Raw genomic sequence first — 18,072 nt, 5'->3', positions numbered from 1 at the left:
CAGACATTTTGACATCATGCAAAAATGCCTGTGAGGAGTCCGCAAGTGAGGCGCAGAGACTTAAAAACTATGTTCGTGGAGAGTGTTAAGTGTTGAAAATATCCCTCTGCCCCATTGTTGGCAGCAGGCACTTGTATATGCAATCTCAATGTAAAGAATTTGTGACAGAAGGACCCCCTCCCCCCTGCAAGAATGCCATATAAGGATGGAGGGGGGAACCTTGAAGATGTGATGTCAGTTTGTCTACTAGTACTTGATGTGTGAGCTCACAAGTGTGTTTGTGACAGCTGAGGAACTCGGTGCAAAGGGTGGAAGTGTCTGGAGCAGTGGCTTTGTGGGTAGTCTGGTGTCTCCTCTTACACACAATCCTTTGTCGTCTTTCGCCACTCGCATTAACTCCTCGCCAACCCTGGCTCGAGGAGATCGGGGGCAGCAGCGAACATGGGATGGTGGCATGAATGGCTTTTCTCAGTTGTTGTCGTTTTGGGGGTTTTTTTTGTTTTTTTGTTTTTTTTTGGTCCCCCCCCCCCATTAAATTCCAGAGTGAGAGCAGGCTTTAAAGGATTTTTTTTTTTTCTCTTAAAGAATTTAAAAAATAAAAGTCAGACCCACCCCAAAAGCTGCTAGTCTGTCAGGGTTCAATGACTGTGGATCAGCTGGAGGTGACCACACAGGGAGTCCGCCAATCACCTACCCTTGTACAACAATCCTCTGACCCTCCCAACACTTTTAGTGGCAACTCTGTACATATATACATAGCTGCTGTTTTCTTTTAATTTATATTTTTTATGCTTTCTTTGAAGAAGGCATATTTGTACTGTACTTGGGTTGATTCGGAAATTTTTTTTTTTTTCTTTTTCTGTGTATAGTCTTTGCCCACTTAAGTGGGCAAGGGCGCACCAGGGTTAAACAGCTCATCTGTTTGTTGGACACGGCGTACATTCTCATTAATTTTCTGATTTTTTTAAATGGAGGAAGTGGGGGGGATGAAAGTAGACTTCAGAGGCCATATTTGTTGTAGCTCTGTGAAAATCCAGATTGTATGGAAATCCTGTGGGGGGGGACATAAGTGCACAAACTTTCAGGCACACATTTAACAGACTGAGACGGCTTGTGTGTATTTGACTGAATGCGACCTGATGCACTGTGAGCTCAATGTGACGTGGGAGTTGTTTGTCAAGAGTAATAATGATTACAAATATATTTAATGTAAAGTTAGTTACTAAACATTACTGAGGACATCTGTATAACTTATATGAATGTATTGTCTTGCTATACTGGACATATCCAACCAATGCATTTTACTGTAAAGCAATAATGTGAGGAAAAAAATAATAAAATGGCAAAATAATTCCTGTACATTTGTCTCAGAAGTTACTGTTTGTGAAATGCGTTAATTAAATGAAGCCACTTGTACATGTACCTGATGCTTGTTCTGTTTCTCGCCGCATGAACTCAAATTTCAAATTAAGGGGCCTTTTGCCTGTTTGTACCCACTGTTCAGTAAATTAAGTGGTGCTTCTGTGAACCTTTTTCTTATGTGCCCACTCATAAGAGAGTGCAGCTAGGACATGAGCCACTGGACAGAACAGTAGTAGTTTGAATGAGGTAGATTGCAAGCAGCTACAACAGTTTCCTTGTTATATTATTTCAGGATTTTACAAATCACAAGGCTTGGATTACTCATTCTGTGGAAAATTAATACTTGCATATACTCCCCTGATATTTAGCAAAAATGTATTTTACAGTATTGTCCCAATTTTGGTCAGGTGCTAACATCCTGCAGAGCCTGCACACAGTGAAGGGATAAATCACTATCTGGAAAAATGGGCCGAACAGAAGTAGTTTTACTTGTCTGCTTGTATCGGGTGTCAAGATGACCTAATACGAGCATGTTAATGATGACCCGCTGTAAAGTCCTTGTAGTAGTAATAATAATGGATTGCATTTATATAGCGCTTATCACACACTGGTGATGATACTGGTTGTACTGAGGATTTCCACTTTATTTTATACTGTATTCCCGTAATGATTATTTCTGAGAAACTAATTCACCTAGATTTTCAGCTGTATACTCATGAGCTAATTTGTTAGTACTAGCGGTGATCCAGATAAAGTGTACCTAACTTACACCCCCTTTGCCTTCAGAACTGCCCCAGTTCTGCATAAATTCAACAAGGTGCTGGAAACATTTCAGAGATTTTGGTCCATGTTGAGATGATGGCATCCCACATTTGTTGCAAATATGCCATCTGGACATCAATGATGTGAAGCTTCCATTCCACCACACCAACCAGTTTTGAGATGATTAGAGTTTTGTGGCATACTGCATTATTCTGCTGGAAGCAGCCATTAAAAGATAAGTACGCTGTGGTCATAATGGGATGGACACGGTAGGCGACAACACTCAGCAAGGCTGTGGCTTTTAAATGGTGCTCAGTTGGTACTAAGGGGACCACAGTGTGCCAGGAAAATATTCCTCACACCAGGAGCCTGAACAGTTGATACAGGCATGATGGAACCGTGCTTTCACATTTATGCCAAATTCTGACCCTACCATCTTAATGTCGCAGCAGAAACTCATCACGCAGGCAAATTTCCGATGTTCAATTCGGTGAGATTGTTTAAATTGTAGATTTAGTTTCTTCTTAGCTGATGGGACTGGTACTCAGTGTGGCCTTTCACTGTTGTAACCCATTGGCACAACACTGAGAGATACTCTTCTGCTCAACTTTGTTGTAGCAAGTTGTTATTTGAGTTTCTGTTACCTTCCTCTCAACTCAAAGCACTCTGGCATCAACAAGGCATTTTAACTCAGAGAACCATTGCTCATTGGATACTTTCTTTTTTCTGACCACTTTCTGTAAACCCAGGAGATGGTTATGTGGGAAAAGCCGAGCAGGTCAGCAGTTACTAAAATTCCTAATCCAGCCCATCTGGCGCCAGCAACCATGCCAATTTCAAAGACACTTAGAGTTGTGGTCAGAAGTTTGCCCAGTTCATATTTTAGAAAGTTATTGAAGTTGTATGCTGTACAAGAGATCTAGCCCAGAGAAAGAACAGTTCAAAGAAATTAGCAAAAGCCCAAATTCACCATGACCTTCATGCCCTTGATGTGTGTCTGTAAACTTCTACTCATAATTTTCTATCACCTTTCTTTCCCACTCTGATGCTTGGTTTAACCCTCATCAGATCACATCGAGTTTCACATGTTTTTGCATTTACTGGTATTTGTTCTGGAAGATGTCTTATTTCTAGTTAAGGTTTGGAAAGTTTGCATAAAATGATTTTCCAGTAATTCATTTTAATTTCTTGGTATAAGATTTAATTAACTGGAAGTGACAGCACTTGAGGACGATTTCAGACTTGCTGAATCAATCACATTTTCCCCTTAAACCAAGAGCCAATTGTATAAGTGCAGTTTCCACAGTTAACATATATAATGATTCTTTCTTGTTCAAAAACCCCTCAAGATAAAAGTAGACTTTTTCTGTAGTTCTCATAGCTGCTGTTGCACAACCACGATTAATGCTCTTTTAAACAAAAGTGGTCGTCTGGAGAAAAAAACCTCTTTATTATTCCGGCTACATCACTATGGCTTGATTGCATTCTCAATTATTACATCTTACTCACTGATGTTCCTCACTACAGAATTCACAGTTTTTTAATTAAGTTCCAGCATCTTCCAGTCACATCAGCAGTTGATAAATTCACACTCAATCAACCCTCAAAGTAATAACATGCAACAATACTCTTTATTTTGGGATATGTGTTCAGACAGAAAGCAAATAAATCATCTGCTACTTGGTTGAAGCATCCCTGCAAAGAATCGCTAAATGAATGAGTCCCACTTCTGATATAGATGTAGCTGCTGCAGCGTGTGTTTCTCCTTCAGTGAATGACGAGTAATGATTTATTGGTCATCACTTGAAACTTGTCTTGTGGGATAATCAAGCTGAAGAGGGCTGTACTTATTAAGACAGGGTGATTGCAAACAATGTGTTATTTACAATGACAGCTGGCAACATGTGAAGAGTCCATTGAGCGGCGAGTGACGGGGAAAAAACCATTTTGATTGTATCTCTCCTCCATTAATCTGGAGTTACAGTCAGTAGCACCAGTAGGGGGCAATGTTGCAACAGGATTTATGTTTCAGTGCCACCAACAAACTTTGCAAAACAGAAGCTCAGGATAAACTGACATAGAGCTCTTCTCCCCCCAGTGAATTAGACTTTGGCACTTTATGATATAAAGTTTCAGTTATCAAATTGTGACAAAGTCACACAGTGAGTGCCTTCTATACTATTCCATCACAAAAAATATACTGCGCATCATTTGTTAATGATGGATGTCGATAACCTTCTTCATCCAGACGGACAGCCATCTGGTGAGGCCAGCAAGGCCCATGCAGGCGACTGGTGCTTCTCCCTAATGAGCCACCTCTTGGCTACCCTACTACAGTTAACAAGCTCCTCTGTCAGCCGTGATCTTGTGCACTGATGAGTTCCCTCTTTGCCCCCTAACAAGCCCGTTTGGGCAGCTACTCTGTGTCTCCCCTGAATGCCGGCTTAGCTCTCCTTCGCCATTTGCTGTGCCACATTTAGAGTCAAGGCCCACGCATCCTGGCCTTGACATATACAGCACCATAATCCTGCTTTGAAAAGTTGTTTATCTGTTCACCCGCCGCCTCCACAGCTATAGTTTGGGGACATTTTCTTTCCTTGTTTGTGCTTTGCCAGTATTTTTGACACCATGTTGCTGTTTGGGTAAATGGCTGTGCTGCAGTGATGGATGGTTAGCAAACTGGGTTGCTGCTGCTTGCTGCATTCGCTCATAAGGGCATCCTGTACTGCTGAATGCAAGGTGTTGTGGGCAAATGGTAACCTCAGGAGCCAAGCGAGAGTGCCAGAAACTGCAGTTCTTGTCAAAAGCAGTTTTGGCTTTCATAGATAGTTTGGAGTATTTTATTTTATTTTAAAACATCCTTGAGCGTCAATGCCAGCGTCGGGCCTGGGAGATTGAGGATGCTGTGCAGCATCTTGGTTGTCCTTCTGAACAGAGCTCTTGGGTGTTTTTCCTGTGATCTGCTGGATCCATTTAGCCAATACGTGTCTTTGCCTTATTTTTGCCATAATTTATGTATGCAGCTTACTAATTACCAGGTAGCACACCATTATATGCCAACTAGCTCTACTTCAATAACCATACAAAGACTGATGCTGTTTTGCTTTCCATCTTTTTCTGTCTTCATTTATCCAAGGTGATAGCAGGGCTGCATGTTCCAGTTTTTTTAGAAATTCTGGTCATAACATGGTATATCATCTTTAGATGGAAACTAGCGAGCTAACTTCCTGCTAACTTGTAACTGTTGAACTTTGTAATTTGCCTTTTTTAATTAATGTTTGTATCTTAAACTGTATTGTAGCACTTAGGAGAGCAGCCACACTAAACAATTTACTGGAGATGAAAGAATTTGAGGCAATTTTAACTCTCAGTAATGCTGCAGTGTTTGAATTTGGGAACTGAAGAAAACTCTGGCTAATAATGTTGATAAGAGGCAGATTAAGCCACTCCTAGCTTCAACAAAACATGGCTTTGGCCAAAACCACTAAGTAATGTTGAGGTGACTACGTCCATTCTTTAGCATGTCAATGGGTGTACGTTGCTTCTTCAGCCTCAGGTTTGGTTTGTACTCCCCTATACTAAAATTAGCATTTGAACCTTGACCATAAACTTCTGTTTAATGAACAGTGCACCCAAATTACAAAAGAAGCTTCTTTTTTTTTTTTGTAACTTACCCAGTCATATTTAACAGCCAAGCAGATTTTTATTTTGGCCAAGTTTTGAGACACCATCCCTGCCTCATTAAATGAAGGCATATGGGAGTTTGTTGTTCTTGCAAAAACACACTGGTTTCCATAATCCGCACACATTGTTGTGAACAATTTTGACAAAAAACAGCTTTGAAAAAACTGTAGCTTTAAAAAAAAAACATGTAGTCTCCATGTTTGCCATGAGTTTCCAGTCCAGTGGCATACATAGTACAAAAAGGCAAACAGAGACCCCCCCCCCCCAAAAAAAAAAACAAATCTTTCTTAATTGTTTAACAAGATCCAGATAAAAAGCCAAAAATACCATGTTATGATTCTGAGCTGATTGTCTTTTAACTGTATGTCATCTATAATTCGGCTTTGAGATCAGACGACTTCACACCCACTCACATCCTGGGCCATTTGACCTCAGTAAATCACATGATAGGGTGGGGCTAGGTTTCACAATAGGTTCACCTGAAACCTTGGCTGATTGTGATCCACACCCGTTTTCACATCTTGCTCCTTAGCCACAGAAGCTTGTTTACTTGCTAATGCTAACTAAATATTAACACAAACACAGTTTGATAGCTCTTCTTAAATCCTGTAGTTTTGCTGACATGTAAATGCGTGAAGTTGACTTAAATGGAAACATAGTCGAGCCTGCTTCCAGAGACAATAGTCACTGCAAAAAAAGAAAAAAAAAAAGAAAAAACCCCAAAACCCACCATTTTCACTTTGGTACATTTTAATTGATGTCTGTTCTTCACTGGACAATCACTGCATGCTCCCCCTGAGTATCACAATTCCATCTGGCTGACCTGAGCTTGTCCACATAGTGACATGTAGACCTAGAAGAAAATAAGATTTCAGATACTCTAAAGTTTTTTCAGTGTTAAATTAGCATATATATTATTTTCAATATTAGTGTTTGTGGAGTGTGAATATAGAATTCTGAAACTCAGCACATGCCAAATTAAAAACAATCTGATTTCACTTTGGACTTTTTCTCTTTCGTAACCATCTCCACGTGCAGTTCTGGGTTGCTTCAAGCTTGGATGGTATTTTTAGATCTAGGAACATCAGTTTAGTTTATTTGCCAGACTTGACTTATTGCGATGTAGAAAAACAAAATTCTAATTATAAGTGGAGGACCTCCAGCAGACATCACAGAAGCTAAAACGCAAGTTGCCCGAACAAGACTTTTCAGGGACTGATGTAAAAACAGCAGGCGTGCTGGAACCAGGCCAGGTGTGTTCAAGGACACTACCTTGTAGAGAAGATCAGCCAATTTTTTTTTTTTAATTATTGGAGTCATGGAACATTATTATACCACTAAAGTAATACTGCTATTGGTTGTCAGTTTAAAATCAGTGAGAAGATGGGCGGTCTGGGTGTGAGCATCAGACTCCTAAATTGCGGCATTTTTAGGCATTAATTTGTAGCTTTTCTGCACGTTACTGTGTCAGGTGAGGTTAGCGGTTATGCTGCTGCTGACAGAGATTACAACCCTCTATAGGTGTTTGTGTCTGGTGGGGACGGTGACAAAGTGGATGAGCAGTTGCAATGCTCTCCATTTGTCCCATATGTGTTGACCTTTTTTTTCTGTGCACATTATACACACTATTCTGTTTCTATTTATTTGCTATGATTTGCTATTTGTCCAGTAACATTGCTGCACTCACTATCCCGGGTTTGTTTGTGTAAGCGTTCTGTTGCCGGCAAATCAAACATTCTGCAAATTAAGGCAAATACTCAGTTACATGTTTCTTTATATTTTATTATGTTACAGATTAAGTCATTTGTTCATACTTACTTTGGTTTTTCTTTTCAGTCTTCAGGGTCAGGTGTGGGGAAACGCCCGCCTAGCATTTCCTCATTTTAAAGTCCTGATGATGTCACACATGACATCAGCAGGTCGAACCAAGTGGAGGGGTTTCTTTGTCCATAGAAATGCTTCCTTTTGTTTGTCTCAAGGTTTAAAGGGATTTGTTGGATCTTTTTCTTTTCGTTAATACAGCCTTAGTTTACAGTTGTTTAAACGTGCCAATTAGAAGTGTGAAGAGGTTTTGTGTCTTTTTAATCATCTGTGTAGCGTTTTAGATCCCTCAGTTCAAGTGAGTGGTACTGGCTGGGCTAATTGAAGGGAAATTGATGGCCCTATTTAAAGCCAGTCTCTGCCAGATTCAGAGGAGAGAGGAGCGTTGCGTTGTGTACCTCTGGAAACCTGAAATGTAGTGATGGGCAGATGAAGCTTCATGAAGCACTGAAGCTTTTCATCCAATTGGTTCATCCCAGCGCAAAGCTTCTTGAAGCTTCATTTGCTCTAGTAGGACACCTACTGGATGTAAAAATATTAGTTGGCATGAATTTGAAGAGTGTGGCATTTTGCACACAGCCTGTAAATGTCAACAACAAAAGGAGTGTGTAAAACATGTATATTGTAGTGATGGCAGTATACTGTGTATATTTATACTGGCAGTATGGAAAATGATTATTTGGAAATGCTTAAAATGGAAATGATCATTTACTGTGAGGTGAGGTGTGGTTGGGGTGTGGACAGTGGTTGTGCTTTTGTAACGTTGAGGAATGGACAGCTACACACTGAGGCTTTGAGCCTCAGTCCTGCCTGCCATTTTATTCTGTAAAAACTACATTTTTACTGCTTTTATGACCTTTTAGTGGGGAGAACATAGCTAGGATTTAATGATTTAACAAATCTTTTGAATCCTTTGTCCTCCACAATGCTAAATGGCTGGGAGTCCTCAATCACCATGCTAACCAGGTCTTCATCTATTTGAGATTGTTCTCCTGAGGAAAGACAATAAAGACAAAGCACAAATATAAATATCACACACGTAACTTATAACAGCTGTATAATATTGTTATATCATTTAGTAACATTACAGCATGCTATATTATCATTGCATTTGATGGCTCACCTGGTCTTGCTCCACAATCGGTGTTCCCCTTATTCTCATGCAAATCTCTGTAGTGCCTAAGCATGGATGAGGTGTTGTTGTTATATCCCAGCTCCCTGGCACATAGCAAACACTTCACCTTGTACAAAAGTCAAGACAGCTTAACATAAATTGTATTGCACCATCAGTACTATGAAAATACATCTTCTGTAGAAATTTACATACCTTGTTGGGAGGAATAAGATCAAAATGTTCCCACACAGGGGAGGACATCCTCCTCTTCTTAGCTGGCTCCATTCTCTCCTGACTTTCTCTCCTCACTCTCATAAACCTCCAAACAGTCTCCAAACTCTCACTAACCGCAACTCTCCATCAAACACCCACATTTTTGAATGAAGTCTGAGGGGTTTATATCGCTGTCATATCTCGCGGCAAAGTTCGAACCACTTCCTGAACCAGTCGCGTGGTACAGCCGGGCAGCGAGGCTTCGGACGTCATCAGTTTCAGCTCCTCCCATAAATGAAGCAAGCCTCGATACGCGCATCGCGGAAACGCTCCCTCAATTACTCGACACAAGCTTCGAAGCCTCGATACAGAACGTCACATCACTACTGAAATGTCTGCGTCTGTTTCCCTACCACCTCCCTTGACGTTCGAGTCTGGCTACTTCGCAGGGACAATTACATTTACCACAAAAGATTCTGACTCCAGGTGAGATGGAGCAGGATGCCTCCTTGATGCCTTCTAGGTGATGTGTTCCAGGCATGTCCCATCAGGAGGAGGCTCCAGAGTAGCATCAGAACATGCTGGAAAGATTATATCTCTCAGTTGGCTTGGGAATGCCTTAGTGACAGAATAGCTGGAGAAAGTGGCCAGGGAGAAGGAGGTAAAGACCCCTCCCTCTAAGAGGAATTCCTTTCTTAGTCACTGGGATGTGTCAAGTTGGACTGTAATGGTTTTCTTTAGTGTCTTTTTGAATCCTTGACTCCCTTGTGTCTCTGTTGGGGGGGGGGGGGAGGCATATAACATTTTTAAGCTAACAGTTCACAACCCTTAAGTGGTACATCGCTGTGGTACTCTACTAAAACCATGTGACCTTTCCCTGGTATTTAAAATCGTCTGCAAACTTTATAACTAGATAAAATTAAAATACACTGAATAATGATAAAGACAGTGATATTATCAGAGCCATAACCTGCGGTCACTGGCTGTTTTTAGCAATCCAGCTGATAATGAAGTCACTTTTAAGAAAGCACAGAAATCAAGCCATAAACTCAGAGGACAGTCAGCTCTTTTCACAACTAGCAGCAGGACTTTCTACCGCCACGCACGCTCAGCTTTCATTTATGCTTATCTGTTTATGACAGCTCCCACAGTCTATTCCCCTGTGCATTGTGACTCAGTGATTAATCCATTCTGCACACGCTGTACACTTCGTGAAGGTAACACAATACCTTCTTATCTATCTGTGTATGAATATTAAGTAGCCAGCCTTGGTGACGCCAGCAATGTTGCTGATAGTTTTGATAAGACCACCTAGAAACATCCACTAATGGCGAGTGAGCATTGAACCCTTTTAATCAAGGTTAGAATCAGTATGTGTAATAGATCACCGAGTGTTGAGGACTTTTGTTAGGCCGTTCTGCAGAGATCAATCATTAAAAGAGCACATTAGTGTTGGAAGGAGTCCAAGGCTTTCATTTGTTGCCTGAAATATAGATTCACACCCAGAGTCAAATCGAATTTTAAATAAAAACAGGAAAGCTGACTCAGATACATCACTTTCTTTTCTTTTTTTTTTGCCAGAAGAAACCACATCCATAATTCAGGGTATCACAATGGGGTACAGCCTCCTTTGTTGGAAAATTATGTTTTGTTCAGCTTGTTAAGTGATTAACAAATAAATCAGAACTATTTCTTCTTTTTTTCCATTCATTTTTTCCCTCTATTTGTGTATTTAAGTGCAATTAATTTTTATTTGTTTGAACAAGGACACTAGCATTAAGTAATTATTAGGTGTTCCTTTGTAGCAGTTGCTGTGTTTTTTCCCTCTTACATCTTTTTTTCACATTGTGACGGGCATATTCACCTCTTACTACAGTAAACATGCTTAAACACAGAGCAGCCTTGATCAGCATTAGCGCTCATTTACAAGTGCATTTCTGTCCACTTTACAAATGTCAAGCAGTCCAATATTCACTTCCTTTGAAATTTTGTTTTGGTTTCCATGAACTCCTGAGGGAAATATCTGGCTCTTTAGCTGCTAAATGCTCCAGTGTGTTCACCAGCTACTGTAGCAGCAAAGTGCTGGCTTTTTGTGAGAATTTCACTGGGCCGTGTGTCTGTTTAACACGAGGGGGCATGTGCTTACAGATTGGGTGGCTATGGAAATGGTTAAATCCTATTTTCACAGTTTAGGCTTTAAATGTTCAACAGTAAGTTTAGAAACCTGCGTGTTTGTATCCGTATTTAAGTCTGACTCATTTCTATGAACAGTTATCTGGATATTCATTTGCAGAATCTGTATGCAATGGACAATATTTTTACTGTTTTTCTGGTTTATGTTTGAGTGGACTTTGGCTGCATGTAGTTAAACAAACAATTATCTAACCTTTATTTAAACACTGGCTGCGGTTGGCCTATGAAAGCAGATCAAATTTCATGAATTTGTAAGTCAACATTAGAGTTTCTGGTAATACGGTAATATTTACTTTGTCAAAAAAAAAAAGGATTAGAAGGTATAAAAATTATGTAAAGCCATGAAATGAAAAACATATCCAATCATTTTCTTGTCAAACGTTTCCATTAAAGGCAATACAAATCATTGAATGAATATGTTGACTTGCAATCTAGTTTAATTGCCAGTTTATTAGATGACTTCAACAAAGTGTTCAAACTGACCTCTGATAGAAAGATGAATATCCGAGGCACAAACCCCAATTTGAGAAATGCAGGGACAGACCCATATTTATTCACAACAGAATATGGAAAACACATCAAATGTAAAACTTAACTGATAGAAAAAAAACGGCAATTTCGACTTTGATGGCAGCAGCATGTCTTAAAAAAGTTGGGATAGATCCATATTTTAGTGTGTGGCATCCCCTCTTCTTTTACCAACAGACTGAAACATCTGAAAAATGAGGAGACCAGCTGATGGACCAGAAGAAAGAGGAACATTGTTGTATTTCATGCTTATTTTGTCATGTTTTCATTTAGTTAAGGTCTGGTTCAGCCAGGCCCCTATCCTGGCTATTTTGAGACAAGTTACTACCAAATGACTTCAAAATACTTCAAAACGAGCTAAAATGTTTCATGAAATAGCAAAATTTCCAAGTTTTAAAATCTGATGTTTTTTATGTTCTATTGTGAATTAAGCAAATGTTAAGTATTAAACAAATACTTGCAAAACTTTTAGCATGATTCTGCAAGACTGAAGGTGACTGTTTGTTGTCCAGTGGGCAATAAATACAGTGCAGTTATATGGTGGAGTCAGTGAGTGATTTACATACAGATTACTGTGCACAATGGGGTGTGCAGCAGCAGCGTTGTGTAGCCACAGAAGTGACTATGGAATGAGAACAGAGACATTTACTAACAAGTAAAACACCGAAAGAGCCACCGGAGAAGAAACTCCTTCAAGTCAGCAAATACAAAGGTGGTTCAGAGAAATTCTGCAGTACCGGTAATGCTACGCTCATCTTATTGGTTCTGATTTAAATTAGCTGAGACTAAGTGCTGCAGGAAGTCGTGGATACACAGTAAATCAGATGCAGAGAGAGAAAAGGCACTTTTACCAACTTATTACATATGGAGAGAGCACAATTACATTCCTGATGTGCAGTCTTGGTGATTTATAGATGAGTCTCTCGCTCAGAGGGTCTCGGAAAGGTGATCTGTTGCAGAGGCAGGCACAGGTAATTTATTCTATTCCCAAGTTTGCCATTTACTTCCCCCCACCCCAACCACTTGCGCTGACAAGATTTATTCAAACAATAGCGGCATTATGCTGTTATGCTGTAAGTCTAACAATAAGAAAGAAAAAAGATTTGGACATACATATAAAAGTTCTAGTACCGTGGAACGGTTCTGTAGCTTATGTTCATATTCAGGAGGATGTTTTTAATTAAATGTAGGATTTCGTTCTCGGTTTCATTCTTCTGACTCTACCGTGTAAAAAACACGAGTGGAGATTTCATTTCGTGAGTTGCATCAGAAAGCCAACAAGGCATCTAGAAGTCTGTTCAAATTGAAGAAAATAACAGCAGTGTCATTCCAACACTTAGAGTAATGGTCTGTTTACATGCAATAATTAATTTTGCAGTACATGAGGTGTGTAATTAGATGTTTGAAATCCCCTTATTTATGTTGAGCGGTGTCAAACCTTGATTAACCGCTGTCCCTGCTAACAAGCATGCTGTGAATATGGGAAGCTGGATATGACATTAAAGAGTGTAAGGTGACACGATTTTGAAGGATTATTGATTTGGGGGGAGTTATATTTATTCCGCTATGTGACAGGTGATTGTCAGTAAACAGTGTAAGGTGATATTTTACTGCAAACTGTTTGCGCAAGACAGATTCACCTAGCATGTGTATTAGCATGCTGGTATGTTAAAATGTGAAAATGATCCCTCATTGCAGTGGGAAACAGAAGATAAGTACAGTATGTCTTTAAGCTGCGATAGATGCTTCCTAAGCAGGATAGTTTAACTAAGACTAGCTCCCATTAAAAATGCAATAATTTGCACACCCTACAGTGCAAGGACTATAGGCTGCTGTGACTGGAACAAAATATAAACGATGACAATCATCAACCTCCCTACGATTCGTGCTTTCTTCAGCTCCAGAAGGCTTGAGGATTAAAGTTAAATTCTTAGACGCCAAAAACTGAACTTATCCTCCACATTACGCCACAGTGAAATTGATGTTGTCAGCCTTCTTTAAGTGCAACCTCCACAAATGTTTTGGAGGTGGGTGTATTTAGGTTTGAAGTAAAGTTAAGCTTTTACTGCAAAACATGCCTGAAAATCTGCTGCTGCTGTAGTTTGTGCTCTCCGGAAATAATTCCAGTGGTTTTGCGGCTGAGCTTGTAATATGTGGCTGACTGCCTCGATTTGTTGGGTCTGAGCTATTACTGAGACTACAAACAATTAATTTTGTTGAAATGGCCAGTTGTTGAGTGTAAACTTTTGTAGTAGTTTTTAGCGCCGCTCTACTACCACATCTATCTAAAAAAAGTTAGCTGGCTCGTCTCTGTTAGGAAGTGATGTTTGACGCTTTGATTGTAAAAATATGAGAAACGACATATTTCAGTGTAATTTTCTTTCAGGCTGATGTCTTTGGGGTTGGCACAGAGGATCATGTGCCTCTGTCTCACCCCAACCTTTAATCCGTTTTGGTCACACCAACCCTCTTGCATGCCCTCCTGCATGACATCCTACTCTCTCTCTCTCCATCCGAGCATGCTTTCCCCCTCTCCTCCTTTGTCTTTGCCTAACAATAGCACAGCTTCCGTTGACACCCTGCTGATCAGCAGCACTGGTGGCAGTCTTGTTAACCCAGGCTTCAACAGATCCAGTATAGAAATCTCATTGTCAATGATCTGCATATTTTATTTGGCAAAGATTTGATACCGAATGCCTTTCCTGGGCATTTGCAACCCTTCCCATGTTCCCCATTTATCTTGGCTTGACACTGTCATTAGGAGCACATTGGCTTATGGATGACAAGCCTCCTCCCTCCACCAAATTCATAATAATTTCATAATGGATTGATTAAATATGCTACAAATGATTGCTTTTTATGATTATAAATAATTTAGTCTAAACACACTAGCAGGTCTAGCATATAGTATATTTCTCAAACAGTGGGAGATGTAGTTAATCTATTTTTACATAAACACCCTAAAATGCTGAAGAAGGAATTAAAGTAAACACTTGACTAAACTGCCGAGAAAAAATCTCTCTTAACAGGAAGTATCTTTCAGCACATTCAGGCCCATGGAGGGTAGCAATTTTCCACAACAATTTGCTGTGTGAGGGGCAGAGAAAAAAAGCACAGATGTGCATAACAGAACAAACAGTACAAGCTACAAGACAGGAATCACAAAGTTACTGATATGCAACAGTGGCACATAAATACATGGAGAGTGAAGGAGAACTGCTCAATGCATGATGGGAGGCCCCCCAGCAGACTGAACCAGTCGCACCAAAACCAAGAGATGCTTCAGGGTCACCTGATCCATTAGATTAAGAAATGGCTTGCCAATAACAGCAATAACACACCATGTCAAAGTTAACATTTCTTTGTCAGCCTTAATAATGCAGACAGGAGCTGAACAGAAAACATTCAACCAGAATGAAGTGGACGTGCTCCACGTCTCAGAAATATTTCATACTCTACCAGCAAGAACAATCAATATGTTTCTACAGAGGAGAATCCATGAGAAGAGACTGTCAGTTTGCAACTAATACCGTAAGTCACATACGAACCCTGCGTTCTGTATTAAGTAATGAATCTAAAGTAACAACACAGGAAATCGGAAAGTAATTAAGCATTTCTGCAAATAGCTTTTGCTTTTTTTCATACAGTAGTTGGAAAACTGCCTTTTTGCGTATTTTGTATATTTTGCTAAAACAAGGCCCTAGTCAGTATGCAAGCACATGCAGCACAACTTGTACCAATTTGCAAAGCAAGCACAATTTTACCTGAGTTTTAGAATTATTACCGCTGCTTTGCAAGGGATTTGTAGTAACGCAACAGGCAAAGCAAATTACATCTTTCCACAGATAATTGATCTGAATTTGATACGCCTGTAATTGCTGCTTGTGCAAAACACCTCTGTGTTCCTGTTTTTGTGCCGCACCTTCCCTGCTTTTTTCTCTACCTTCTCTCAAAGGTCCCGTCAATCCTCAGTGAGGCTTTGCCCAAATCGCAGCCTTTGACCTTGTTGCTTCATTATCAATAACTGTTTTTCATTCATATTTGTGGAGTGTGTCCTTGCTAGCAAATAGTAATTTCAAATAGGAATTTTAGCCAATGCCATTTTTGAATTAAGCTGTAATTAAGCTTAAATACCATCAATACAAATATTTATCTTGGTCTTTGCAGTTATTTCAATCTGATTTAGCTTTATTAAAATAGTACTACCTGCGCAAAGGACAATTTGAGAACCGGGTATGGAATAAGTATGTTTTTTTAAATTAAAAAAATCTATTATGCATCATGGAATAAAACAATATGACAAAAGAAGTGGCTGAAATTCGACATCAAGCAAGAATGGGAAACCATTTTGCTTTTAAAAACTATAGCAATTGGTTTCCTCAGTTCCCAGACGCTTACCAGAGTGTTGTTAGCAGAAGAGGTGATGCAACACAGTGGCAAACATGTCCTTGCACTGACTTTTTTACTGGCATAAAAAAATCAGAGAGCATTAAGATTTCTTAGTTTCAACATTTTCAACATGTTGCCGTCAATTAAGTTTAATTACTTTGCAAAACCATGTATTCCTTTTTATTAACATTTTACGCAGACTCTCACCTTTTTTCTGAAAACTGTAAGAAGAAAATGCCATTCAGTCTCTTTGCGACTCTGCGGATGACAGTTATCGTTAATTGAGTTGGGCCACTCAGCGTCTGAGAGTGTGTCCCTTTGAGCTGAGATCAGCAGTTAACAGAAGTTAGATGACCTGATGACGGTAAAAAATGAATCTCCTCATGTGGCTGACCTCTCCACCTTCTTCTGAAACACCCCGATCCTTTGATACAAGTCTCTATGGAGACACGAAGGCTTCTCGTTGGCTGAAAAAAGTTTTGTTTGATAACTGATACCCGGTCAATACAGAGGTGATAACTGGTAATAGAACAAAACAAATTTTAAAAAAAGCTGGAAGGTGATAATGAGAACTGGGAGGAAAAGAGCGAAACCGACAAAAGGTTCATACATTATTATCACATTTTGAGAATAAATTCATTGACTGCATTCCCCCAAAATTGGTAGCCTTAGGGACAAAATGCTCCAAGATCCCAGAAAAAGGCTGCACAGTCTAAATATTTATGTGCTGTGTGGATTGTTTTGTGAAAAATATGTTGATGTTAGGAAGCTGTTGCTCTCAAAATATAACACAAGCACCAAATAATCTTTAACTGAATAAAAAAACCCTATATTTATTTAATTATACTCAGCACCGAATAAAGAAACCACCATCTTGTTATTATTAATTTCTACTTTTATTAAAACATCATTGACCTCCAACATGTAAAGAATGTACATAATAATAATAATAATAATAATAATAATAATAATAATAATAATAATAATAATAATGAACTGAATAACATCTGAAATGTCTTTTTTCTGTGTTATTTTATTTCTTTATGTTTGTCAATTCTCTTGTGAGGCATACTTGGGATTCTCAAAGCTTGAGATAGTTTTAAAGGAATGTACAGTACAGGAAACAAGGAGTATCTTTCCCCCATCATCTTATTTCGCTTCTGACATCTACATGTTTTTGTTTCATTTGCAGTTCGTCACACCCATCAAACACTTTCATCTGCTCCAAAACAGCTTGAAATAGGCTAAACCTCCCATGGTCAACACGCAAGCCCTTCAGACATACACACTCTCGCGTGCACGAATGCACACAAACACATATCGTTTCACTTTAACGCACTCTGGGATGCCTGCAGTGGATGGTATAGTGATTTGCACCGGTGCTTTGATCAGACTTTTGGTCTGTAGCATTTCCCACAGAGAACCTTCCTCAGCAGACCCAAACATAGAAGCCATCAACCTTGCTCTAGCACAGATAGCCAGAACAGATCGCCTCTCATGAATGACCCTTGTCACTCTCTGCTCCTCTTTTCCATCAGTGCTTCACGCTGAGTGGTATGTCCTTTGGTGCTGGAATTCAAAGGAAATGCCACAGATGCACTGTCATAAAAGTGACCTTTAAAAAAAAAAAAGCAAGATACTCACTGAAGGGGAACCAGCTGTCCATTTTACACGACTTAATGTCACTGGTCAGAGCCGTGTGGAGATTGTCTCTAAATAAAGTTTGAACTTTTAAAACATTTGAGACAATTAAAAACACAACAGCACGATAAAAACTTTTGTTTTGACTTGAAAAGTCTGCTCGCTGCACTCAGTCAAGTGTAGGTTTACAGTATATTCTGACAGGCAGGTGATGCTAGAAATCTCTTTTATGGTTTCACAGCAGTTCGTGTGGGCTTGACAAGAGCAGAATATCATCCTGTCATGCAGCTGATTTCTCTATTCTCTGTCCTCCACTCCTAGAGCTTTCACTTATTTTGTACTGTTGCTGAGTCTAGCGCTGGCGG

Source organism: Diplotaxodon limnothrissa, linkage group LG15 (assembly GCF_057381915.1).
Source record: "Diplotaxodon limnothrissa isolate DT_005_m linkage group LG15, D_limnothrissa_male_GT1.1, whole genome shotgun sequence".
Classification (NCBI taxonomy): Eukaryota; Metazoa; Chordata; class Actinopteri; order Cichliformes; family Cichlidae; genus Diplotaxodon; species Diplotaxodon limnothrissa.
The sequence above is the reverse complement of the archived record's forward strand: the minus strand, read 5'-3'. Positions refer to the sequence as shown.